Genomic DNA, 11,679 nt, shown 5'->3' with positions numbered 1-11,679 from the left:
GTATGGAATGTAGAACAGTCAGAGGGCGAACCAGAAGGGAAAAAAAATCTGGGTAGTAAAAAGTTAAAGATAGAAACCCTAGAAAAGAGATCAGGAGTCATAGATGTAAGCATCACCAACAGAATACAAGAGATAGAAGAGAGAATCTGAGGTGCAGGATATATCATAGAAACCATTGGCACAACTGTCAAAGAAATGAAAAAGTGCAAAAAGTTCCTAACTCAAAACATCCAAGAAATCGAGGACACAATGAGAAGACCAACCCTAAGAATAATAGGTATGGAGGAGAGCAAAGATATCCAAATTAAAGGGCCAGTAAATATCTTCAAAAAATATTATAGAAGAGAACTACCCTAACCTAAAAAACAGAAGAGATGCACACAAATATATAAGAATCTTACAGAACTACAAATAGACTAGGCCAGAAAAGAAATTCTTCCCATCACATAATAATCAAAACACCAAATGCACAAAACAAAGAAACAATGTTAAACTGAGTAAGGGAAAAAGTTCAACTTATAAAGGCAGATCTATCAAAATTATACCAGATTTCTCACCAGAGACTATGAAAACCAGAAGATCCTATACAAATGTCATATGGACCCTAAGAGAACACAAATGCAAGCCCAAGATACTATACCCAGCAAAACCCTCAATTACCATAGATGGAGAAACCAAAGGTATCCCTTGAAAAAAGCAAATTTACACAATATCTTTCCACAAATCCAGCCCTACAAAGGATAATTGATGGAAAACTCTGACACAAGGAGGGAAATTATTACCTTGAAAAGGCAAGAAAGTAGTATTCTTTCAGCAAACCCAAATGAAGATAGCCAGACAAACATAATTTCACCCATGATAACAAAATAACAGAAAGCAACACTCACTTTTCTTCAATATCTCTTAACATCAATTGACTCAATTCTCCAATAAAAGGACATAGACTAACAGACTGGATACATAAACAGGACCCAGAATTTTGATGCATACAAACACACCTCAGTGAGAAGGTCAGACACAATCTCAAAGTAAAAGGCTGGAAATTTTTTTTCAAGAAAATGGTCCCAAGAAACAAGCTGGAGTACCATTTTAATATCGGATAAAAGTTATCAAAAAAGATAAGGAAGGACTTCATACCTGTCAAAAGAAAAATCTACCAAGATGAACTTTCAGTTCTGAGTATCTATGCTCCAAATGCAAGGATACCCACATTCATAAAAGAAACTTTACTAAAGCTCAAAGTACACATTGCACCTCCCACAATAATAGTGGGAGACTTCAACACCCCACTCTCATCAATGGACAGATCATAGAAACAGAATCTAAAGAGAGACACAGTGAAACTAAGAGCATTTATGAACCAAATGGATTTAACAGATATCTAGAGAACATTTCATCCTAAAACAAAAGAATATACCTTCTTCTCAGCACCTCGTGGTATCTTCTCCAAAATTGACCATATAATTGGTCACAAAACAGGCCTCAACATATAAAAGAAAACTGAAATAATCCCATGGATCCTGTCAGATCACCATAGACTAAGGCTGGTCTTCAATAATGACAAAAACAATGGAAAGCCCACATACACGTAGAAGCTGAACAATGCCCTTATTCAATGTTAACTTGTTCAGGGAAGAAATAAAGAAAGAAGTTAGAGACTTTTAAGAATTTAATGAAAATGAAGGCACATCATATCAAAACTTATGGGACACAATGAAAGCCATGCTAAGAGCAAAACTCATAGCTCTAAGTGCCTACAAAAAGAAACTGGAGAGAGCATACACTAGCAGCAGCTTGACAACACACCTGAAAGCTCTAGAACAAAAAGAAGCAAATACACTCAAGAGGACTAGATGGCAGAAAATAATCAAACACAGGGCTGAAAACAACCAAGTAGAAACAAAAAGAAATATACAAGGAATCAACAAAACTAGGAGCTGGTTCTTTCAGAAAATCAACAAGATAGATGAACCCTTAGCCATACTAACAAGAGGGCACAGAGACAGTATCCAATTTAAAAAAGAAAACAAATTAGAACTGAAAAGGGAGATATAACAACAGAAACCAAGGAAATTCAAAAAAAATCATCAGATCCTACTACAAAAGCCTATATTCAACAAAATTGGAAAATCTGAATGAGATGGAATGTTTTATAGATGCACCCCAGGTACCAAAGTTAAATCAGGATCAGATAAACCATGTAAACAGTCCCATAACACCTAAAGAAATAGCATCAGTCATTAAAAGTCTCTCCACAAAAAAAGCCCAGGACCAGATTGTTTTAGTACATAATTGTATGAGACCGTGCAAGGAGACCTAATACCGTTTCTCTTTAAACTTTTCCACAAAATAAAAACAGAAGGAACACTATCCAGTACATTCTATGAAGCCATAATTGAGCTCATACCTAAAGCTCACATACACCCAAGAAAAATACAGAACTTCAGACCAATCTCCCTTATGAATATCAATGCAAAAATACGCAATAAAATTCTCAAAAACTGAATCCAAGAACAAATCAAAATAATCATCCATCATGATCAAATAGGCTTTATCCCAGGAATGCTATGGTCACTTGATCTTTGACAAAGGAGCTAAAACTGTCCAGTGGAAAACATTCACTATTTTCAACAAATGGTGCTGTTTCAACTGGAGGACAAGTAGAAGAATCCAAATCAATCCATTCTTATCTCCTTGTACAAAGCTCAAGTCTAAGTGGATAAAGGACCTCCACATAAAACCAGATACACTGAAACTAATAGAAGAGAAGGTGGAGAAGAACCTCGAATACTTGGGCACAGGGAAAAAGTTCCTGAACAGAACACCAATGGCTTATGCTCTGAGATCAAGAATTGACAAATGGGACTTCATAAAATTGCAAAGTTTCTGTAAGGCAAAGGACATTGTCAATAGGACAAAACGGCAACCAACAGATTAGGAAAAGATCTTTGACAACCCTACATCTGATAGAGGGCTAGTATCAAATATATACAAAGAACTCAAGAAATTAGACACCAGACAACTAAATAACCCTATTTAAAACTGGGGTATAGAGCTAAACAAAGAATTCTCAACTGAGGAAACTCGAATGCCCGAGAAGCACCTAAAGAAATGATCAGTATCCTTAGTCATCAGGGAAATGCAAATCAAATCAACCCTGAGATTCAACCTCACACCAGTCAGAATGGCTAAGATTAAAAACTCAGGTGATAGTAGATGCTGGCATGGATGTGGAGAAAGAGGAACACTCCTCCATTGTTGGTGGGATTGCAAGATGGTGCAATGACTTTGGAAATCAGTCTGGTTGTTATTCAGAAAATTGGACATAGCCTTACCTGAGGACCCAGCTATACCACTCCTGGGCATATACCCAGAAGATGCTCTAACATATAACAAGGACATATGGTCCACTATGTTCATAGAAGCCTTATTTATAATAGCCAGAAGCTGGAAAAAACCCTGATGTCCTTCAACAGAGGAACAGATACAAAAAATGTGGTACATTTACACAATGGAATATTACTCAGCTATTAAAAACAATGAATTCCAGAAATTGTTAGGTAAATGGATGGAACTAGAAAATATCAACCTTGATGAGGTAACCCAATCACAAAAGAATACACATGGTATTCACTCACTGATTATTGGATATTAGCCCAGAAGCTTGAAATAGCCAAGATTTAACTCACAGACCACATGAAGCTCATGAAGAAGGAAGACCAAGTGGGGGTGCTTTGGTCCTCCTTAGAAGAAGTAACAAAATACTCAAGGGAGGAAATATGGAGACAAAGTGTGGGACAGAAACTGAAGGAAGGGCCATCTGGAGACCATTCCACCTGGGTATCCATCCCATGTGCAGTCACCAAAGGTAGACAGACACTGATGTGGATGTCAGGAAGTACATACTGACAGGAGCCTGATATAGTTCTGTCCTTAGAGGTCTGCCAGAGTTTGACATATTCAGAGGTAGATGCTCACAGCTAACCATTGAACTGATCAAGGAGTTCCCAATGAAGGAGTTAGAGTGAAGACTGAAGGAGCTGAAAGGATTTGTGGCCCCATGAGAAGAACAACAATACAAACCAACCAGAGCTCCCAGGGTCTAAACCACCAACCTGGGAGCACTTAGGGAGGCATCCATGGCTCCAGCTGTATATGTAAGGGAGGATGGCCCTGTCAGGCATAGATGGGAGAGGAGATCCTTGGTCTCATGAAGGCTGGATGCCATGTGGGGGGGAATTCGGGGGTGGGGAGGTGGGAGTGGGGGGATAGATAGGGGCACATCAACAGAGAAGCAAGAGGAGGGGTGATGGGATGGGGGTTCCTGGGTGTGGGGGGAATGGGGTAAGGGGATAACATCTGAAATGTAATTAAAATGTCCAATAAAAAAAGAAGTCCATCAATGTAATTCACTATATAAACAAAGGGAAAAAAAAACAATTGCAGACACTTGTGGATGCTAGGAAGTGCAAGCTGACAGGAGCCTGATATACCAGTCTCCTGAGAGACTCTGACTCAGCTGACATGTACAGAGGTGGATGCTCACAGCTAACCATTGAATTTATCACAGGGTCTGCAATGGCGAAATTAGAGAGAAGACTAAAGGAGCTGAAGGGGCTTGTGGCCCTATGGGGAGAGTGACAATACCAACCACCCAGAGCTCCCATGGTCTAAACCACCAGCCTGGGAACACCCATGGAATGACCCATGGCTCCAGTTGTATATGCAGTGGAGGATGTCCTTGTCAGGCATTGGTGGGAGAGGAGATCCTTGCTCTCATGAAGGCAGGATTCCCCAGTGTGAGGGAATTCCAGGGTAGGAGGTGGGGGTGGGTGGATGTGTGGGGGAACACTCTCATAGAAACAACAAGAGGGGGACAGGATAGGGATTTCCTGGGAGAAGGGGAATGGGGAAAGGGAAAAACACCTAAAATGTAAATAAGTAGGTCTATTGGTAATGCCATGGATCTCAGGCTGTCTGTGATTTGTGTAACTGAAGGATGACACAGTGTCTACAGTCATGGTTTCCTGGCTCCATGAAGAACAGGGGGTCATCCCTGTGCTTCTTAGCAGTTGAAGCCTTACAGTTGCTCTATGAAGGAATACTCAGGATTCTACTGAACATATCCTGCTTCAGGTGAATTTTGTTCTCTTCCTCTGACCTCTAAGCTTTTCATTCCTCCTCTCCAATCTATTTCACAAAACCAAATTATTAAATGCTGTCAGCAACTCTCCACCTCAGCTCTGAATTATTAATTTTTACTCAGTGTTGGTGAATTCTAACATTTTTCCTATTGCTTCACTTTATAATTGTTTGATTTTTTTAAAGATTATATTACAATTATATGAGGTATTCTTTCCCCATCTCTCTCAAAACCCTTCCAAATAACCCCCCCACACTGTCCTTTGCTTTCATGTGTTCCTTTTATTACATAATACATATTCTTTTTATTTTTTATTTATTTTTTTAAAACAAGTCATAATATTTACTTATTCACACAGGGGTTATAAACACAAAAAGGCAGGATGTGGAGAAGGGAATGGCACGAGAGTGTGGGTGTTCAGGGGGAGTACAGATATCTTTCAGAACAGGGTATCAGCTGGGTGAAGGTTCAGGGGATAGGTCACTATGACTCTGTCTCTGATTCACTTGTCCTTATCTAATTTGGTATTATCTGCCAAGGGTACCTATTTACAAGGTTCTATGACTTCTCAAGCTGGTAAATTTCCACAAAAGCTGCCTGTTTATAATAGCTTATAGCCCTCTGTTTCAATGTTTTTTCACAGACACCCAAGACTTGGTGTTAGTATACATGTATGAAAGGTCTTTTGCTGATTTTAGGCCTACGACTGATTTTGGGCCTTCAGTGTATAAGCAGAGCTGCCCCTGTCATCTCCTCCCTTCTCTAAGTATAGAAGGGCTGTGGCGATTCTAATCTTGCAAAGGTGGGGATAGAGGCTGACTAATTTTGTGAAACAACAGATAAATAATTTGGTAGCAAAACCTATTCAGATACATTATCATAAGTTAGCTATGGAGGACCATGAGATTCAAGAAGAGGTTGTTTCTCTATCCAGGGTGTTTTCAAAACCCATCTCCACCCAACCTAAAAGAGGGGACTTCTGCCCCTAGACCAAGCAGAGACGGGCCACCCAGAACCCCCTCTGACTGGAGATCTGAATTCTTGCTTAGGCTGTGAGGCTAAGCACCGCAAGGGAATATAAATAATAGTTAAAAATATCTCCCTGGGTTCCCTGAGGGACAAGCCTGACTGCATAGGGGTTGATGTCAAAAGTATCCCCTCTCCAGGAAAAAGACATTGGGATGGGTATGGCCCTCATGCCTCACTGGAAAACGACAGGGGGACGGGAGCCATTACAAGGTCCCCTTCAATCACTGGAAGTCAGGCCTCTATCCCCATCTTTGCAAGATTAGAATCACCAGAGTCCTTCTGTACTTAGAGAAGGGAGGAGATGTCAGGGGCAGCCCTGCTTATTCATTGAAGGCCTAAAATCAGACATAGGCCTAAAATCAGCAAGAGGCCTTTCATACATGTATACTAACACCAAATCTTGGGTATCTGTGGGAAAGCATTGAAACAGTTGGCTATAAGCTATTGTAAACAGGCAGATTTTGTGGAAATTTGCCAGCCTGAGTAGTCATAGACCTTGTAAATAAGTAGCCTCAGCAGATAATACCAACTTAGATAAGGACAATCGAATCATAGGCAGAGTCATAGTGACCTGTCCCCTGAACCTTCACCCAGCCGATACCATGTTCTGAAAGATATCTGTATTCCCCTGAACACCCACGCTCCAGTGTCACCACTTCCTCCATATCCTGCCTTTTTGTGTTTATAACCCCTGTGTGAATTAGTAAAAATTGCGATTTGAAATAAATAAATAAATAAATAAATAAATAAATAAATTTTAAAAGAAAAGAAAGTAGATCTGTATTTATTGCCGTGCTCAAAACTCAAGTCCACATGGATCAAAGACTTCGTGTAAACCATACATTAATCTAATACATCAGAAAGTGGGGAATAGCCTTGAACTCACTGGTACATAAGACAACTTCCTAAACAAGACACAATGGATTAGGTAATAATTCATAAATGAGATCTCAGGAAGATGAAAAGCTTCTGTAAGTCAAAGGACACTGTCAAATGGATAACTCAGCAGCCTACAGATTGGGAAAGCACCTTCACCAACCCTACGTCTGACAGAGATGTCCCTCAACAAAAGAACAGAAAAAGAAAATGTGGATCATTTATACAATGGAATACTACTCAGCTATTAAAAACAGAACATCATGAATTTTGCACATAAATGAACAGAACTAGAAATCATCATGAATGAGATAACCCAGACATGAAAGTACAAGTAGGATATGTACTTACTTGTAAGTAGATATTACTCATAAAATACAAGATAACAACACAATAAACAACAGATCCAAAGAAGACAAAAATTAAGAAAGGTCCAAAGGAGGATGATCTTTCTCAGAAGGGGAGATAAAATAGATATTGGAGGTTGATGGAAGGAGGTAACTGGCGGTGAGAGGGGATGGGTAGTAATCAGGTATAGGGAGATCAGGGAAGAGAGAATGGAAATCAGCAGGGGACAGTTCTAGGACATGCCAGAGATCTGTGATAGGGGAGTCCCCACATGTCTCTGAGGGTAACTCTAGCTGAGATTTCTAGCAGTGGGTTATATGGATCTGAAAGTGGCTACTTTCTATAGCCAGGAAGGACTCTCAGTGAAGATCTAAGGACACCAATCTAACCACAAAACCTTCTATCCGTAATGTGTCTTGCCTATAAATGTGCAGGGTAAAAAACAAAGCAGAGAAGGGTGGCGTGCCCAATCAATGACTGGCCCAACCCAGCCCATGGGCAAGAAGCAATTTGTGGCACAATGAAACTCTGTTATGCTTGTAGACAGGAGTCTAGCATAATTGTTCTCTGAGAGGCTCAAATGAGCCTGAAGACCAACAGAGTCAAGTAACCTGGATCCTTGGGGGCTCCCAGAGGCTAAACTACCAACCAAAGAGCAAGTACGGGATGGACCTTTCAGCTGCCAATGGAAAGAAATGCACAGATCCACAGCCAGACATTGGATAGAGCTCGTGGAGTCTTATGGAAGAATTGACTAGAGAATTCAGGGAACAAAAAAGGGCAGGGAATCTACAGGAAGACCAACAGAGTCAACTAACCTAGACACTTCAGTGCTCTCAGAGATTCAGACACCAACCAAAGAGCTAGCAAAGGCTAGAACTATGCCCCCTGCAAATATATAGCAGATGTGCAGCTTGGTCTTCATGCTAGCCCCCAAGAAGAAGAGTGGGGTTGTCCCTGAATCTGTTGCCTGCCTGTGGATTCTGTTCACCTATGTCTTCTTGTGTTGTCTCAGTGGGAGAGGATATGCCTAGTCCTTCCGGGACTTGTTGCTCTAGGTTGGAGAAAATTATATCCAAAGTGAGCTCCCCTTCTCAGAAGTGAAGAAGAAAGGGGAATGGGGGAGAACTCGTGTGGTACTGAGAGGAGACGGGAGCTGATATCAGGATGTAAAGTGAATAAATAAACAAATTTTTAAAATAAATCATTAATTTTAAAAATGGTGCATTTTGTAAGACTACGAAAGCCAAACAGAGAAAAGGACAGGAATAAGACAGCATGCCCCAAGAGCTCCTGCAAGGAAGGGAGGTCCTGCATTTCGACCAACAGAGGAATTGGAAGGGAATTATTTCATTAATAGAACACAAAGATCGTTTCTCCCAAGCTCTAGAACTAATCAATTCCTGGTGCCTTAGAGTCCAGGGAGGACACCACATCCACTGTGTGTTCAATGATTTGTTGCCTGCATCTTCATTCTAATGGTCTCTCCGCAGACATTTCTTAACTTACAAAGTATGGGACAAGGACCAACAGCACCAGTTTGTAACCTCTGAGGGTGAATTGGGAGACAAAGAAGTAGTGAGGAAGTATTGGTAGATACTTTGTAGCAATGAGAGGATGCCCTCTAAACTATGATATTGGAGGTGGGACTAACCTCTAAAAGTCCTGAAATTATTGTAATTACTAAAACTACAGAAGCCACTTATAATACTTGTATCTGTCATACTACATTCAGAGATACAAACAGGATTTTAATTAAAATTTCAAATGGAAACATAAATTCTCTGATATGTTTGTAAAAGTATGCATATGTACAACAACAGGGACACTACTAGTCAAAGTGAGTCACTAAATTAAAATAGAAATACAGGCCTAAAATTAATGCTATGTAATTTGTTGAAACCCAAACTGTTTGAGTCTTCACTCAAAGTAAAGACAGAACACACAACAGATCTTTTCCAATCTTTCTCTTTCTTCCAATCAGTTTCCACTTATTTCTTTAGATTATATGTAAGTGTCAGCACTGAAATCACTGGATTGTTGGTGTCTTGGGGTGCATGTAGTTGACATTTCTTCACATTGAATGACGTTGAAATAATTAAATAAAATCGGCCTCAGGTCAAGCTGACTATCTAAGCTTCAGTGGCTCTGCCTAGCTCAGCCGCCATGTTTCTCGGCCGGAGGCCACATGAGTGCCACAGCTAGAACCTAGAACCGGCACATCAGAAACTCTAGCCCTGCCTCCCACGAGATGACAGTGTGGGAGATGGCTCTGCCAATCTCCCACGCTGTCTCTACAAGGCTGGGCATTGCCCAGACAATTCCACCATTGGACACACACACACACACACACACACACACACACACACACACTGTTAAAACTTAAAAATAAATCCTTCTTAGAATCTTAAAGGCAATGTGAGAACACAGATCAAATGAGAGCTGTCTCACAGATCTTTTTTGAAAACACAGTGTAAGTTAGAAACCTCATATGATACCTGAGAGAACATGCAGTTTAATTTTATTGATATACTTGTCATCTACAGACAAAGTAAACAGATTTAACAGAAAGAAGATAATTCCTCATGTCAATTTAAGCCACAGGATGCTCCGACTATGCCATGACAACATATTGGATTATATTAAGGGATCATATTCATCACTGAATAATCAAATATTTACATTCTGATACACATTGACCCCCCCCCAAAATTAATTATACACTTTTCAGTGCAAATAAACATGAAAGAACTGACTGTGGCATAGCTATGGGATGCAATAATTTGAACACAGTACAATACTGAGCCATCCTTGAACTTCATTCTTGAGTAGAAGACAACATATTCCAAAATGTAGAGAAACACAAGTAGGATCATGAGCAGCATGATGGTCCTGGTGGCCTTTTACTCTGGAGATTTTTTTAAAGAAAGGCTGGTGATGTAAAGATACTAGGCCTACTTCTTGTGCGTACATAGGAGAGCCACCGTGTACCCACTAGACAGGGCCATGAGACTGATAAGAAAGGCTTCCCTGTGGCTATAGCTATGAAAAACATGCTTTTTATGGAGTAACTCATAGGTAGATGTGAGCAAGATCACATAAAATTATCTGAGGTCAAATTGGGATATTAATAATCAATATGAAGAAGTGACTGCTAAAAGACATATAGAGGACACAGAGGAAAAGAAAGGTACCTGAGATGTGATGGGGAGATTTATGTTTAAACTTTGTTAACCAGGAGTTTCTAGGACTAAGGGTGATGGTCCAAAGGACATTCAGCAGACAGGTAGCACAAGGGGAGAGTCCTCTCAAAAGTCTGTGCAAATAGATAAGGGATTGGCATGTGGTAGAATCCCATCTCCCCCCAGACATAAACATGTCCACAGCTATGAGTCCCATAGTTATAAGCAGCGTTAGTTGGGTTAGGGACAAGAAAGCAATGTAGAAGTCAATGGGCTTAGGCCTGTTCTCACCAATAAGCATGCAGAAGTGGACAAAAATAAATATACTATTAGCTGAGAACCCAACGCTCACTTCAGAGAACAAGGTGATTTTCAAGTTTATGTCAGTGTGAAGAAAGTTGTCTTTATTCATTATATGTGGGTAGGAAGCAAATAGCAACAACCTGAGGAGAAAAGAGAAAACTCTTCCTTATAAAACACAGCCTTTTTCACAAATGCCAAACACCACCAAACTGGCAACAAGATGTCCCCTCATCCCAATTCTACATTATCTGAACTCAGCTCTAGCTCACACCACCTCAAAGCCATCCCCCCTCACTGTCCCCACTGTCCTAATGCTTTACATCCAAGGCTGAATTTTGTGCACCATTGTAGGGATACCTCTGAATATAAACTTTCTTGTACATTAAACATTTCCATTAGTTCTAAGGAGCAATTCTGCTGATGGAACTTGGGCTTGGTTTATTCTGGGACAAGAGCTGCATCTCACTTGATGGTTGAGCACACAACAGCTTTACCTATCTGGTGAATGGGAATGGAGAAGATTGCACAAATGTAGAAATGTCCTCTCCTGGGAGACTGTGTGCCTATGGAATCCAGTGCACAGGGTCAGTTATATCAGTGACTGCTCTATTCTACTCCTTACCTCTAGGCCAAATATTCTCTCTCTCTCTCTCTCTCTCTCTCTCTCTCTCTCTCTCTCTCTCTGTGTGTGTGTGTGTGTGTGTGTGTGTGTGAGTGTGTGTGTGTGTGATGTGTTTCCCTTCCCTTCCTCTATTTTCCTCTGCCTCTTCCTTTCTTCTTTCTTCCTGTTCTCTCTTT

At 40.4% G+C, this 11,679-nt stretch overlaps 1 pseudogene; it reads right to left on the bottom strand.

The window, feature by feature from the left end:
- Positions 1 to 10,074: 10,074 nt before the first annotated feature.
- Positions 10,075 to 10,990, bottom strand: LOC114633123 (annotated as a pseudogene).
- Positions 10,991 to 11,679: the final 689 nt, after the last annotated feature.

The sequence above is a fragment of the Grammomys surdaster genome, unplaced genomic scaffold, assembly GCF_004785775.1.
Source record: "Grammomys surdaster isolate TR1022 unplaced genomic scaffold, NIH_TR_1.0 531, whole genome shotgun sequence".
In the NCBI taxonomy this organism is placed as follows: domain Eukaryota; kingdom Metazoa; phylum Chordata; class Mammalia; order Rodentia; family Muridae; genus Grammomys; species Grammomys surdaster.
Note: the sequence above shows the minus strand (reverse complement) of the source record. Positions and strands in the feature narration are given on the sequence as shown.